The following is a 17,402-nucleotide window of genomic DNA, read 5'->3' on the forward strand; positions in this document are numbered from 1 at the left end:
TTTCAATAATTCAGTGATAGTTGATAATAAAAATTATAAAAGGTAAAAACAAGGGATATTGTTACTATGATTCAGTATATCATGGAATCCAGACTTTGAAACGTTGAAGTAAGTTTATCTGTGTTTTCTTTAACTACCATAAACTACTGAACAAATTGCTGTCTTTTTAATTGATCTAAAATTCACAAGCATGGAGAATCTCACTAAGGCCTAGAATTTTTGTGTTTACCTTATTTGATAAAATTCTTTATCCCAAGAGAAAATATTTAAAGTCTTACTAATATTATCTTCATAGTATCTACATTCAGTAGCTCTAAATGAAGCTCATAATTTAGCTTCAGACACACAATTAATGTTAGTACTGTTATACAAAAAATGTTTTGGGTGTGTTTAATTGTAACCAAAACTCTTAACAAATTTTAAGAGTCTTGTAAACTGAAACTCCGTGAGATTTATATTTACATCTCAAAATGCATCAGAGTCTTAACAGTAGAACTGTAATTATACCTTTTGGATGTTTGTCATCCATATGGTTTTGGTGGCCAGAGGGAATGTGCTTTGCTTTTTTTTTAATTGAAGTACAGTCAGTTACACTGTTTCAGTTTCTGGTGTACAGCAGTGTCCCAGTCATGAGTATACATACATATATTCATTTTCACATTCTCTTTCATTAAAGGTTATTACATGCTTTGCTTTTTTGAGGTGACTTAGACGCAAAAACCCAGGGACACAAACTGAGACAAAAATCTCATAGTAACTGAAGGAAAATAATAAACAGTGAGAGCCTTTATCCCTGGCAACTCATAGCAGATTCAAAACATGTTATGGGATGAAGACATAATACATGCGGGGATTTAGACATTGAAAAGCAACATGTTGTTCTTAAAGCACTTTATTTTCTGTTAGCAAATTGGTCTGGGAGGAAGGAAAAAAGAAAAGAAATGAAGAAAATAAAAGAACTGATTGGGGTAGAATTTCTTACACTGAAGCTTCATAATTTCTAAAGTTCTTGGAAAACATCTTGGGATATTCTGAAGAAGCCAGCAGTGTGATTTGACCTTGAACAGATGGGGGATTCATTGGTACTTCCCCATATCACTATAAATGCAACTTGATTTTCATTGCCTCAGGTACTCCTATTTTATTTCTATAGTTTTCTCACCCTTCCTCATGGTACCTCACTTCTTCTGAGCTAAAAAATAGAAATAATATTTTTATTTTCTTAAACCCTGACATGATTTTTTTTTTCTTTTTGTGATATACCATCTCCCAACCCCCAACTGACATGGCTGGCACACCACTTTACAGGTGGCTCACATCTCTTGGGTCTTTGCAACATGCTAGACATGTTATAGCAAAAATGCTTTTCTTTAGCATATTTATAATATTTTAAAAAGTTACGTTAATTATTTATTTACACTTTTAGAAGAGTGTGAAAGAAATAAAAAGATTTTAGCTATATTACTTAATCTTTTTAAATCTTCTACTTCATTTCTTTCATTTTCTTAATATCTTTTCCTTAAACAAACAAAAACCAAAAAAACTTTTACTTACATATTTTCTTTCTTCAAAAGTAGAATCACAATTCTCAACTAGTTTAGATTTCCCTTTCTAAATTATCCCTGTCTCTTCATCACCCTTCCTGCACTCCACATTCAGTCAACGAGAATTATCCCATGTTTTCAGTAGCCTCACATCTGCCTTATTCTCTTCTTTTCCATGGTCACAGCCCTAAAAGAGGCCCTCATTAACTCTCCTATGGATTCTTGAAATGTTTCCTAATGGGTCTTTACGAGTAAAGACTCCTCAGAAAAACTAGTCAATGAAATTGTTTCAGAATTTGCTATTGAATTGTCCACTGTATAATCTCTATTCCAGTGATTTCTAAACATGAAAAAAATTCATAGTAAGGATTTTCTCATGGTGATTTTGTGTATCTATGAACATGGATTTTTATGCATACATCAATATCAGAATCCATATTAGCTCTGAAAAATCTTTCATGAAATAATATTTATCCTAACTGCCTGGGATGAGCTCTAATTTTTTTTTTCTGCTTTATTCCTCTCCATCCACTTCCAGTATACAGTCAGTCTTCATTATTGGTAGACTCTATATTTGCAGATTTGCCTTAACCCTAAAGTTTGTTAAGACCAAAATCAATACTCATAGTACTTTCACAATCATTTGTAAGGTATGCAGCATGGTGAAAAGTTTGCGTCACCAGACAGGCACGTACCAGCTGTGGTCAAACATGGTGAGATGCACTGCTTTCTTGTTTTACTTATACTGTTAAAGTTTTTCATATTGTTGTGCTTTTTGTGGCAATTTTGCTGTTTTAAATGGCCCCCAGCATAGTGCTGAAGCACTGTTTAGTGCTTCTAAGCACAAGAGGGCTGTGATGTGCCTTACTGAGAAAATATGTATGTTAGATAAACTTAGTTCAGGCATGAGTTATAGTGCTGTTGGCCATGAGTTCAATGCTAATGAATCAACAATATGTATTAAATAAGGTGTCTTTTAAACAGAAACACACATAAAACAGGGTTATGTATTGATAGGTTTACAAAAATGTGGCCAGAGGCTCACAGGTACCTAATCCTGTATTTCCCCAGGGGCAGTGATTCAGTATTTGCTAATTTAGCGTTTGCAGGGACTCTGTAGAAATATAACTGCTATAAATAACAAAAACTGACTGGATTAAATTTCAATTTAAAGAAGTTTTGGTCTGGATCAGCGACGTTATTTCATGGGCTGACTTACAATTTGCAAAACACTGCCTCACATGAATCATTTTTCTCAAAGTTTGCTACTTGGAAAAGCTTTGTTTTTTCAGAGCAAATTGTAGCTATGTTTTCTTTTCTCTGAGAGATTTGTAACTTGCTGCTTTGTATTTTTTTACCTTGCCTGCCAGGAAACTTAAATGTGGGTTTTATGCTCAATTACAGCAACAGTGTTAATCCTTAATGTCGGAATGCTTGCTTTCCTGTTTTTAGCCCTAATTTCCCCCTTTTATTTCTCCTATATAATTTTTGTTTGATTTATCTTTTTAGTAAAGAGTTTTGAAACCTCTTGGGGAAAAGATGGAAATGAATAAAAGAATTAATGAATAGGTAAATAATTGAAACAAGTAATCCTGGAAGAAAGATTTAGAGATAAGAGGCCATCTTTTTAGTAGAGACTTTAAAATATAACATTATTGTCAAATGCTTTGATAGTATGTGTTCTCCTTATTAAGCTGATTTCTTAAATGTGTTGTATGTTAACTTAAAAATGTTCTTTGTGAAGATGAAGTAGAAGGGTTTTCTGAAGTGTCAGAATAATTAAGTAAGGCTTAACAACTTATGATAACAGTGTAAGAAAATTATAAAATGTATATTAATATGCTCCCTTCTGTAAGATCATCTATCTCTTCACTATTGTGTAAAGACTCACCAGTATAGATGACATAAAAAATTCTTGCAATAGCAAAGTAGTTGTAGTATGGATAATAAAATCATCAATAGTGAACATCTAGTCATAACCAATAATTTTAATATTTCTACTTACCCTTCCTTCCCACATTTAACCTTCCTTTCCACATCTCTGGGCCTATTAATAAAGATAATTCTAAGTAGTCAAGAGTTGCTACACCAAATTTCAAACTAAGTGAAAGTTTATGTACTTTGCTCACTTAACCAGACTCAGTGTATTTTATGGATTGTTTCCGTGAAAAACATTAATTGATAATAAATTCATTAATCCTAAAATTCTACAATTAACATTTTGCCACAGTTTGTCAAAAAAGTTACAGCAATTTGTGAAAAAAGCAAAAGGGGACACACTGTGAGTTTATTCTCCTAACATTATTTGTTACCACAATTGAGGAAACCTCAGTTGTTAAAAATAATTGGCAATTTACAATAAAGGATATTCTTTCTCAGATCCACAATTTAAAAGGGCCTCTTAAAATAACCTGTCTATAGTTTATCCCTAGTTCTTTTTAGAATAGTAGATAATTGTTTCTCTATTTTCATTTATTAAAGAATTGAGAGTATTAACACTCAATGTCTACTTTCAAGCAATATACCAATATTCTCTAAAATACAGTCTTTAATATTTTCAGAAAGCTTCATAAACATCAGTTTCATGAGTACCATATGCTTAGTAAACAGTCAAAAGACAGAATACATACACATATTTCCTAGTAAGAGGATGATTTATCATTTTGTATCTATTCACCCACTTTTAAATTTATATTTGTATGTAAAAACCCACCTACATATCATAAACATGAAGCGCCTTAAAACTCAAATATGGTGAACTTTGAATTAAAAAATTGGGATAGGAATTAAATATTACTTATTACCAGTGAATCTTATTGTCTGTGCTAATGGGGTATGTTTTTGGGTTAATCACCAAGAATAGTTCGTGGTTAACAGTAGCTTTGACTCTGCTTCAGGCAGAAATCTCCTCTAAAAGTGGTTCATATAAATAAAATGAATATTTACTCATTTGTGTTAATCTGCCCATGAGAGCATCAAACCTTAATGATGGTTATATTCTTGTATTTGAAGTTCTACAAAAGTCTTGTTTCATTATTTTACGTTAGAAAAGTCGAATTTTAACTTTGTTGAGAAAAGATAAAAAGCTCTTATATTTCTTAATCTTTAAAGACTTGCTTAAGAATATTAACCCGCAATCCACTTTTGTATCACTCATATATCACTAATATGTTTGAAATATGTGAGGCAGAACAACGTAAGGATTAATCACAGTGGATTCCAGAGCCAGCAGCCTGGGTTCAAGCCTAGTTCCACCAGTTGCTATCCCTGTGACCTTGGACAGTAACCTCTTTGTGCCTTTGTTTTCCTCATTTGCAAAACAGGGATCAGTATATGATATCAGTCTTATAAGGCTGTTATGAAGAGTAGTGAGCTATTATTTATGAAGTAGTCAAAACAGAAACAGGCACATAGGAGTCACCATATAAGTGTTTGTTTAAGTAAATAATTAGATGAGAGTATTTATTACTCTTTAGATAACAGATGGTTATTCTAATGTTAAAAAAAAGTGTAGCATTTTAAAACTGTGAATGAAACTCAGAGATCATGTAGAAACAGTGGTTTTGATTTTTTAACAGCATTGTCACTCCACACCATTTTAATTTTTTTCAAATAAAATCATGAGAACCTCAAAATAGAATAAAAATTAATGTTATTGAAATGGAGCAGAAGGCCTGGATCTTTGCCCATGCTGCATTTGGTTACCTCTCAGTGGCTTCTGAGTTATGCCATAGATTCCTGAGTTTCTAAGGATAATAGTTTAAAAATTCCTGATTCTGATTAAAGCCTTATTTTACATACGAGGTAACTGAGGCTCAGAGTTGGGAAATGGTTAACTGTCAAGGTAACACAGCTTATTAGTCTTCAGCGAATGCTAAAAACTAGAGATTCTTGTCTATTGCACACTCATTCACTCCCATGGCTCTCTCAAAGCCCCATATGGTTGAGTCCTTACTGAGCAAGATAAAAAACATATTTTAGTGTTTATTTTCCAGGTGATCCTACTTTAGACATGTCTTCTAACAATATTCCTGCAGTTAAATTCCTTTCTGTCCAGTCTATCATTATAGGCTATATGAAAAGAAAAATAATTTTTTGTCAATTGAGTAAGACTCTCCATGTGCAAACTAATTCAGACTGAGTCAACACAGTGTTAAAATATATTTGAGTGTGAATTTTACTAGTGATAGAGAATAATCTACAAAAGAAACGGACATTCAAATAATAGCTTGTTATCTATACAGCATTTTATGCTGTGCAAAATACCTGCACGAACACATTAATAGGACTCAAAACATTCTAGTTAAGGGAATAGATGGTTCAAAAGATTGTGGGAATTAATATGGGTAGCAAGAACAAGAGCTAAATTTGAGTTGGTCTCCGTCTACTTGGGCTCAATTTTCATACCTTGTAAAACACTTAAACAACTGATGCATGGATTTCTTATTATTGATCACTAATTTCTACTTGTATAAAAGTCAACTTGCACAAGTTATTGGAGTTAAGGTGAAGTATTAGTTATATAGCACAAACCAGTATTACAGGCTTAGAGAAGAACTTTTAACCTTTCTAATACTGAGGAAGTGTTTTTGAGTGTTACATTTTCCTTGTTCTTGATATGTACAAATATGATCATTTTATAATTGATTTCCCTTCTTTGGCCCTTGATGAACTTACAACTTAACATATAAAACAATTTACTGCTTCAGGGCCAAAAAATGGTAGCCATTAATGGTTATTTCACACATCTGAATATTGAATGAAATATATAATGATATGATTAGTTTTGCTTATAAGAATTTCTGGCTTTGGAGGAATACAAAATAATACTAAGTGAACCTTTGAATCACGAATTACATCATATTGGAGTAAGCCTTAATCTTGGATTGTGAACAAGGTTAAGGATTGTAGCATCATCTTTGTAAGCTCTTAGCTTCTGTGTGGTCATAAAAATTTGGCTGAATACTACTTTTTAAACAGAATAAGATGACATGAAGAAAATATGTATCATCAGCTGCTCTTCCCTTAATAGGATTCTCTGGTGTGCAAATCACTACGGTAGGATGATGCAATGGGGCATAAGGACAATGAATCAGGTAATAAATTGAGTGTAACACTAATTATAGTCACTATGCACTGAAATACATACATTTGATGGCCATGATGGCACACCAGTGTTCAAAGTCCAAGGTAAGAAATGCATTTTAAATTCTCTCTTTATAAAAACTCAACATTCTGTTACAGTCTGTGTCTGGCATCAAATTCTATATATTTACCTGTGTTTTTAGCATGGAAACCCAATTCCTAAAGGAAAGGTCATTATCATTATTAAGTTTTATAAGAAAATCATTACATACCAGTATCTATTTAATAACAGAGACATCATGAATGTCAGACTTAACACACTTTGCAGAGTGCTAATAACTCCTAAAGTGTATTCTTGTTTGAAGTTGAAGTCAGTATTGGAAATTTTATATTACCTGCTCTGCCTGAAAGCATTAAAAAGTATTTCTGTAATAGCTAAGCTAAAAAAATAGTGACTTTTTACAACTTCGCCTATTTTTTTGGTTCAGTTTCAAAGCTGGTAATAGTTAAGTCATCTGACATTGGCATTGGCCTGAATTAAGCCAGAGGATCATTTTTAACCACACATATTTTATGTTGCCTTCAGGATGAAATAAAATAAGGCATTTATGTGTGCCTCTGTTTACAAATTTGTAAGGTATGTGTGTTTTAGATAACATATTAGCTACATCAAAGTGCCTTTTTTCATATTTCTTTTAGTTTTGGAATTGCATGGATATAAAATATGCATTTATTCAGAAACTAAACAAAAAACTTTAGTCATTTCTGCATTGCAGTGACCCTAATTCAAGTCCAGTGATAGATTGAAAGAGGTTGTTTCTTTTTCTATTATATATTTAAATTAAAAAAGGAAGATGTAGTTTCTACTAATGAGTTTTGTAGTGCTGTTTTAATATGATGTCCCTTAGGAGGTTTCCTCACTCGGTATGAAGGCTCCTAAGAGGTGCTTGTGCACCTGATTAATTCATAAATGGCGCTGAGGGCTGCACATTTGCCCAATCCTAGTTAAATCGTAGTAGGCGGCTATTCCTCTGTAGGATGCATTGCAAATTGTGATGCTCTTATTATACACCTAATTACAGCATTCTATACCAGTCTGATTCTTTACATAAATTCTTATAAATGTGATGTCCATTTTAGAAGTTAGAGATTGAGGCTCATTAAAATGACTTCAATCTGTATGATTATGATAGAACAATGACTTGTGACTTGCTGGAAAATTGCTCTAAAATTCTATGAAGGATATATATATATATAAATATATAAATATGGAGAAATAAAAATACTTAGTGATTTACAAAAATTAATTTTTGTATTATAATTAATAATTAAGCAGATACTATGGGGATACAAGAGGGAAACATGAAAAACATCTGAAAGGATAGATGTAGTCATTTTGGAGTGAGTAAGCAATTTAAAAATTTTGTGTTTTGAACCACAGTTTTTAACCCATCTGTAAAAGGGTTACAGTGCCTCAGGGGTGGGAGTAGTAATCACTCTATCTTACTGAGCGTGAGGATTAATTGCATTAATATGTGTTAAGTGCTTATAACACGTAGTAAATTCTCCCAAATACACTTCATACAGCCTCTCTCAAGCTCTACCCAATCTAATTCTCACCTAGGATGTACTGTTTTCTATTATTATGCTTTAGCCGAAACTGATATTTCCACTGCTGCTCTTTCTGTGCTTTGACATTGCTTCTTTTTGATATTATTCTAGCGGAAGGAGAGGAGTTCCCCCTTTACAATAGAAAGACAAGATGGATTAGAGTTTTATCAAATAAAAATTTGGACAGGCAATACATTTTTTTTTCTTGATTTATAGGTAAAAAAAAATAGCCCAGTGTATACATATCAATGAACTCTAACTATTTGTCTTCAATTATGCCTTTTATTATTTCTCCCTGTTATATGAGTAATGGTGTTTTATTAAGATACAGCATTTATTGCTATATCTAAGGTGAATGTTAAAGTATCTTTTGAATTCTATCCTTATTTCTGGGGATACACAAGTTCCATCTTGGTAAATTAGGGACCATTCTACTGAACTGAATCCATCATTTAATTCAGTCAGCTAACAAATCAGGTTTATTATTATTTATCTGCTCTTGTAATGTAGATACCCCATCCAGAAACTATCTGAATATTTATCTAAACCTGGAGGCTATTTCTTCAATATAGTCCTTTCTTTTTATTCAGGAGCTCAAAGATGTCAAGTATATTATCTTAAAGAAAGGAAAGGAGTTTTCATATTACTAATGTTTTAAATGAAACATAAAGAAAAATGAAGCTCAAAGAAGTTAATAGGCTTATCACAGATTTGACAACTAGTTAATGGTGTAGGTAGAACACATGGCTTGTGATTCACAGATTTTTTTTCCATTTTGCATTTTATCGTAAAGCACAAGAAATGGGAAAAAAGGAACTATTATAAGGCAAAAATGTAAATATGAAAACATACTGTGAATGTCAGTATAATACTTTTTTCTTCTAACTCACCAATCACATAGTCACTCAGAATGTGAAACTCTTTTATGACCTTTCCATCTGACACAGCTGAATTGTTTCAAATCAGCTAAAAAAACCTTAGACATATTTTGCTGACTTATATGGTCTAATGGATATAACACAAAAGGTTTTTCCCCCTAGATAAAGATGGTCTAAGTTGTAATAATACAGAGCCTTTCACTTATAAAATTATCTCATTTATTAAAAAATGATTATCAGCATTTACAAATACTTTGGATGTGTGCTCTTAGACAGTCTTTTTTCCCCCCACATTTTAGACCAAAGCATAGGAAAACTTGATCACTTAGTAAAGCTGTTCTGACCTCAGTCAAAATAAGGTAAAGAATTAAATGGTCACACGTGTTGGTAGGATAAATTTCCATTAAGGTTAAATTAGCAGGAACATGCTCTGATCTCTTACTGGACAAAGAAATGCATTGTGTTTAGAATAAATAGCATACCTGAGATCCTGGTCCCTTAACACAGGTGGTTCACTGTGCATATAGTGGCAGTGGTGGTCATATTTGTGTGGAGACAGATTGTGGATGAATCCAACTATACTTTTAGAAGGGAAAAGAGAAGTTGCTTCTGTTATAATTAGCTCGTTATAATAGAATGATATCTTGCTGAACATTAGCTTGCTATCCAGCATTAGCCTGAGAAGTAGACTGATACTCAGATTCAGCATAAACAGAATAAATAGATTTGTAAAATGTTTAACTTATCAAGTGAATTTGAGCAAATCCAATTTAAAATAAAAATTACTTATTCTCAAGTTTAAGATGGTAAGATATAACTGGACATTAGTCAAACATCACACAGGTTACCATAATCCTAATTAATATTACTTCTGAATTTTATCCCTAACAATCATATTGTCTTTATAAAGACCTTGGAACATGCTCTCTTGAGATTTTAACTGCATCCATATATGAGTATCCCATACCACCTCAAGGGAAAAACCTTATGGGATTTTTTCTTTTTTTTTTCAGTAGGTGGTGGGTAGGAGGGGTGATTAAGATTCTAATGAATCACCAAAACATGCATTAAAAAAAAAAAAGTCAAACAAGCTATAAAAAAAGTCATCCTTAAATCTGGAATCAAGATATACTAAAAATAAACTCATTTTGGGATTTCTTAAGGTTTCTTTTGGACCTGAATTTCTTTCCAAAATTAAAATAGATTTTCTATAAGTATTTGAGTATATGAACTAAATACAGTATATTGTCAGTTTACCTGTTTGTTTTTACTTTTTTAAGTTTCTTTTTTACTTTTTTAAATTGGCCTTAGCTAGCCATACAAAATCCCTTGGATATAGTATGGTACATGAGAGATTATATACAGGTTCTAGACCTGTTGTGAGTTGGGGAAGAGCCACAGAAGTAGCTGAGCATTCTCCAATGAACCAGAAGGGGTTTCTGGTTGGGATTTAATGAAAAGAAAGTTCATGACCCTGGTGACTGGAGGGCATGGATGCAGTAGGATTGGATGCCAAAAATGAATGCCTCTATGGGAATTGTGCAAATTCGAGCAAGTTGGAGGATGGTGATGGGCAAGTTAACTCTTCCCAACCTTGTGGGGTTTGAATCACTCATGGAAAGATGGGATGAAACATGGGAAAAGGCAAATTAAAATCGCAAATTAAAACTGAAAGTGGCTGAGTGTACCTTAAAGTGACAGGATTATGTAAAAATGGAGGGCCTTGAGCTAAGTTATAAAGAAAGAAAAAATAATATAATTCTGCACATCTGAGGTTGTGATGATAAAATCATACCTTGTCTCTCATATAAAAATGTACATAAATTACTAAAGAATGCTTTAACTTTCAAAATGTCTTGGCTTAGGTTTTGAATTCAATGTAGAAGAAAAATATTATTTTGTCTGAAACTGTTATTTGTCCAAGAAAATTAAAACAAACTATTTTTTGTTTATTGTCCAGCCTCAGGATTTTAATTCAAACAATACTTATGAAAAGTCAAGAAACAAAGATTCAGATAAAGCCTTGCAATCTGAAATCACACAAATTAATTACAAGGGACTGACTATAAAAATTCGATTTAGCTGAGTGTCTGGCAGCAGTAAACTGGAAATAAAATGTTATGATTGTCCTTATTATTGTTACTACATTCCACTCCTAACCAGTTTAGGAGGGAAGCAGAGCATAAAGGGAGCCGCCTTGGTCTTACCCAGGTCCACCTCCATGATAATGTTGTGGAAGGAGTTGGGAACAGTTTTGAGAGAGAAACTTGAACTTGCCACATGATTTCTTATACTGGAGTTTTTGATTCCCTCATTAATTTCTGATCTGAAAGCCACAGCAGTATCCCTGTACAGTAGTGGTAAGGAAGGGAGGGGGCAGCTCATGGACACCTGTTTTTGAACTGGTCTTCAGTTGTTTAGTCCTAAGGTGCCTTGATCTTATCAGTGATAAAGCCTACCTATTGCTTCCATTTACATTCATGGTTAAAGACTGTTAGTATAAAAGTAAATTTCATGGACAGGAGGATTATAGTAATATTTCCATTCCTTTCTATAGCTAAGTTTTGTCTATTCCAGTTGGTATTTATACAAGTGCCTGTGACAGTTTAACACCCTAAATATGATCTAATAACTCTACTGAATTTTAGACTAAATGCTACCATAAAGATCTACTATATTAAAATATTTGCATATGGCATTCTCCTATTCTGAAAATTTATGAATTTTAATAAAGTTGCTTAGATTTTATACCTCACAGTTGTAATTGTTCATAATCCAGGAATACTATTTAAAGGGAATTGATTTTTAGATTCCACATACAAGTAAGATCATATGGTATTTGTCTTTCTTTCTGACTTACTTCACTTAACATAATACCTTCTATATCCATCCATATTGTCACAAATAGGAAGTTTTTTTATGGATGATTAATATTCCATTATGTGTGTGTGTATATATCACATCTCTATCCATTCATCTGTTGATGGACATTTGGGTTGCTTCCATATCTTGACTATTGTAAATAATGCTGCTGTGAACATTGGTGTGCTTGTACCTTTTTGAATTAGTGTTTTGTTTTCTTCAAGTGAATACCCAGAAGTGAAATTGCTGAATCATATGGAAGTTCTGTTTTTAATTTTTTGAGGAACCTCCATACTGTTTTCCACAGTGGCTACACCAATTTACAACCCCACCAGCAGCACATGAGGGTTCTCTTTTCTTCCCAGTCTCACCAATACTTGTTATTTGTGGTCTTTCTGATGATAGCTAGTCTGACAGGTGTGAAGAGGTATCTCATTGTGGTTTTAATTTCTATTTCCCTGATAATTAGTGATGCTAAAAATCTTTTCGTGTGTCTGGTGGCCATCTGCATGTCTTCTTTGGAAGAATGTCTATTCAGGTCCTCTGTCCATTTTTAATCAGGTTGTTATTTTTTGATATTAAGTTTTATGCATATATTTTGAATATTATCGCCTTATCAGATATATCATTTACAGATACCTTCATCCATTTAGTAGGCTGCCTTATTGTTTTGTTGATTTTTTTCCTTCTCGTTGCAAAAGCTTTTTAATTTGATGTAGTGACATTGCTTATTTTTGCTTTTGTTTCCCTTGCCTGCGGAGACTGATCCAAAAAAATACCCAATTTCAGAGAGCATCCTGCCTGTTTTCTTCTAGGAGTTTTATGGTTTCAGATTTTACATTTAAGTCTTTAATTCATTTTGAGTTTATTTTTGTATGTGAATCTAAAAAACTAAACGAACAAAACAAAATGAAAACAGAATCACATATACAGAGAACAAATGGGTGGTGTTGCAGAGGGGAGGGACATGGGAAGGACGAAATAGGTGAAGGGGACCCAGAGGTACAAACTACTAATTGTAAAATAAATAAGCTATGGGGGTGTCATATACATAGGAGTAAAGAATATGGTCAATAATATGGTGATACCTTTGTATGGGGACAGATAGTTATTAGACTTACTGTGGTGATCATTTCATAACATATGCATGTCAAATTACTAAGCAGTACACCTGAAACATAAAATCGTACTTCAACAATATTTCAATAAAAAAGAATGCAAAACAAAACAAAACAAAAAAATGGAATTGAAATTATATGAAAACACTTAAGAGCAGAATTGTCTTCAGCACTCCCATTACTTTTTGTATGTTGATTAATTTCACCATTATAAATAAAAGTCTATGTGTTGTTTAAAATGAAAACTATACTTGGCTTTGTAAATATGTTTGTGAGTTAGCATGTGTCCAGATGTATCCTCATGATAACTTATGATTTATCAAAAACAAACAAACCTATGAAGTAATATGTACTTTGGTCCAGCACTACAACTATTAAATAGTTGTTTTTTTAGGGCAAGGCAACAAGAATTCTATGTATTTGCAATGAATGAATAATGAATGGTGATAATAACTAGGCCCCAAATCAAAAAGTACATCCAGTATCTTGTATTAAAAAGTAACAACTTTATACATTAGAAGAATGTAAAATGCAAAAATAAAGTTTTAAATTTATTTTAGAGCATTTTCCAAATTGTATAATTCTAGCAGTCTCCCTTCTAAGTCTTTCTTCTTTTATAGTAAACACATTACTGTTTTTTTAAATCTTTTGTTTGTTTGTTTGTTTGTTGTTTCAGTTCAACTGAACACAACTGTATTACTGGGTATACAAAAATCAATAAGAGGTGTTAGTCCTTAAGAGTTTTATAATTAGTAAGGAAGATTATTTGTTGGCTCATTTATACATACTCCAAAATGTACCAAAAATAATTTAAAACAACCTTTAAAAATACATTGTAATAGCATGACATGAAAAAAAAAAAAAACAGGTAAGAATGATGAAGGGGAGAATAAATAACAGTAAGGAAGTAAATGTAATTAGAAATAAGATTCATGCATTATGCACACTTAGTAAAATCTTACTTTCAGTGAGATATGTGTAAACTGATAAAATACAGTGTGTGATTAAGTATAACAATAAAAAAAAGTACAAAGTAGAGCTGTAACACAAAGAGAATGGAATGCATAACTAGCTAATTTTTTTGAGGTTTTAGCTAAATCAATTTTTTTTTTTTTAGAAGTGATATCCAGCCTCACTTTTGAAGGAACAAGAGAAGTAGATTAATGGAATAGGGGGTGGAATGAGACATGCTAAGCTGTGTAGTCATGAAACAGAATGGTACAGTGTATTTGGGAAATCAAATGCTGCATTATGTAGTAGAAGAGAGAACAGGCAGGCTCATTGGTGGGTGTGGAACTGGCCAGATCTACAGTGTATAAGTTTTTGAATTAAAAAAATATATATATAGATCAGGAAGATCCTCAGTGACCCAGATTTGAGATGGTGGTTCAGTTGAATGATTGTGAAGAGCTGTGAATTAATTACTGTTATTTTCAAAGTTTTGTTGGAAAAAAATCAAACATAAAAAGAAAGAGTAATATAGTGAACCTCCAGGTATTCACCCCCATAGGTTTTTGAGGACAGTGTTGTTTCCTCGATATTTTCACCAACCACTTCTTGCCCCACCCCAACACTACCACTGGAATATTTTGAAGCAAATTCCAGACATTATATAATTTCATCGGGAAACAGTTCAGCATGTATCTCTATAAGATAAGGACCTATTAGAAGCATAACTGGACACACATAAAACATTAAAAGTGATTCCTTAAGATTCTCCAGTACCTAGTCAATATTACAATTTTCCCAAATTTCCCAATTATTCTTGCCAAAATTCTCAAGATAATAGATTAAAGACACTCTTTTGCCCTAGCTTTAAATGTAAATTTCATATAAAAGTACATTTTTTGGCTGAACTAATCAAAACACTATTAACGTCAATGCTAAAACATACACTATTTGAAATGGTAGTGGCTTATAATGAAAGTTTTGGACTATTTAAATTCTAGGACACAGGATTCAGTTGTCAGCAGCCAGGAAGAGATGAACTATGACAGAATCAGTATGATCTGTAGTTTTGCAGATGGAGGGAAGGTAGCAGAACATAGCACAATTCAATTTTCAAAGATGCATTAGTAAAAGTTTATTTCATAAATGATTTTACAACTTTAAGGAGAGCTGGAAACTGCTTGAATATCCCCCACATCTCTTTAAGAAAATTGTCTGTGTAGCTATAGGATACGGATGGAATAGTTTCTAAAATCAGTAAATGCAAGGAAAGCAAAGGAAAACATAAACCAGACAAAAAATACATTTCCAGAACCAAATTTTTAAGTATTCTGCATTTTGTCACTTGCTAAGCCACAAATAGGCATACATGGAGCTGCAGTTCAACATACTTTTGTTGCTAACATAAATAAAGTTTGGAGCACTGCTCTGCAAATCAACCAGACTGGACCATGAGTTACAAATGTATAAAAGAAGTGTCAGAGACTAATTGGGAAGTTATAGTGGGCAAAAACAAATGTTGGAAACAAACTATGGTGGGGTAAGAAGACTTAAGCTGGGAAGAACAGACTGATTTCTTTTTACAGGTAATGTACAATTCTACCTGATAAAATTGAATTCAGCATAGATATTTCAGAAAACTTATTTACTAGTTACAATATTTGATTTCAGAATCCATAATCTTACTTATTTAATGAGTTTCAGTTAAGTCTGCAGGTGATTCCCTAACTTGCAAGTCAAAGTGCTTCTTAAGTAGTAACAGGTGGAAAAATAGAACTAACCTGCACATGGGATAGAATCAGAGTCAGAGTATTTTTAAAGTATTAATTTTAAAGGGAGATTTTTCATCATAAGTAGGTTTGTTGGACAAGAAAGTTATATAGTAATCAAAAATAACCAGTACTGGTTTTGAAACCATTCTTCAAAACATATAGAATATGTTAATTACTATATATAGAGTATATATAGAATAAAAAGGAATCTTAGCTCATCAGTAACTCTTAAAGTGTGCAAATCCTTAATGACTATAAACTCTTTTATTTTACCCTACAATGGCCAGCAGCGCTACACACAAATTAAACAATTGTTCCCAACTTCAGAAGCCTGCAGATGTCAGTATAGCAACAGCAGCAAGACATCACATAGATCAGTTGATCAATCCTGATGGTGGACCATTAGGTCACATACTTATTATTTACAGATACCAGCAACTTGAACATTAAAATGAAATTTGTCATATTTAGGCTAGAAAACCCTTTTGAGTAATTTACCTTTATAATACTTACCTTTAAAGAATATCATTCTGGAAAGATCATTTTGCTCAAAAAGGGTGGGGTGGAGAGCAGGATAAGAAATGAAATTTAAAATTAAAGTAATGACCACTTTAAATAAAAATAAATGTCCTTTATGTATGCTGAATGATTTGAAAAATGTTCTTCTAAACTGGGGACTATATTCCTCACACTTGATTCACCAGCTTCTGGCACCTGTCAATAAAGCTCACTGTTAACTGGGGCAAAGCTATGATTTTTTAACATTGATACGTAAGTGAAGTTTTCTTATTTCTAATCATATTTCATGTAATTCAAAGTGAAAAATGCTTCCAAATACAGCAGTATTTCTCAAGTACAACTTACAATTTTCTGTACACACTTAGAAAATAAGTATTTAAATTTGAACATGGAAACCTGCACAAATATATGTGTGTGGGTTCCTTTTCTTATGAAAATATTTTTACAATTGTTTTTTTGTAAAAGTGAAAAATTGACAGGTTTTAGAAACTGGACTCTGATATCCAGAAGCTGTCTTCTCTACAGTGACCTGCCAGTGACCTTTGTCATGACATTGAAGGACTACACTCTCCAGGGGTGAGAAGTAATTTGACTTCAATAGTTCCTGTGCTCTAGACATGTATAAAACAGAGACTATAAACATATACTGTAGGATTATTTTGGCTCCAGTTAAGCTGACACCATCAAACTCATTTCGTTTAGAACTTGCAGACATGGTTTCAGTATCACCTCTCTGCTGAAATCCAGAAGGTTAAAGAAAAGCTAGCTAAAACCAACATTGCACTTTTGTTGGGACAGCAATTATCTTTCGTAAGCAAGTTCATGTTTTTATAATGCTAATACCATAAGTGTCACTGTTTGTTGATTTTAATGCCACTATGGATGGGCAAAGTCAGAAGCTTTTTCAAAAGGTCAAAAGATAGGTAGAAAGCAAGACAGATTAAATAGACATATTAGGAAAAGAATATCTATTTATGCTTTTAAATTTAAGCTTCACTTTTCCCTAAATGTACTTTGGTAGGCACATGTACAAAAAAATCAATGAAGTATACACGTAAGCAGTTA

Source organism: Camelus dromedarius, chromosome 7 (genome assembly GCF_036321535.1).
Source record: "Camelus dromedarius isolate mCamDro1 chromosome 7, mCamDro1.pat, whole genome shotgun sequence".
Classification (NCBI taxonomy): Eukaryota; Metazoa; Chordata; class Mammalia; order Artiodactyla; family Camelidae; genus Camelus; species Camelus dromedarius.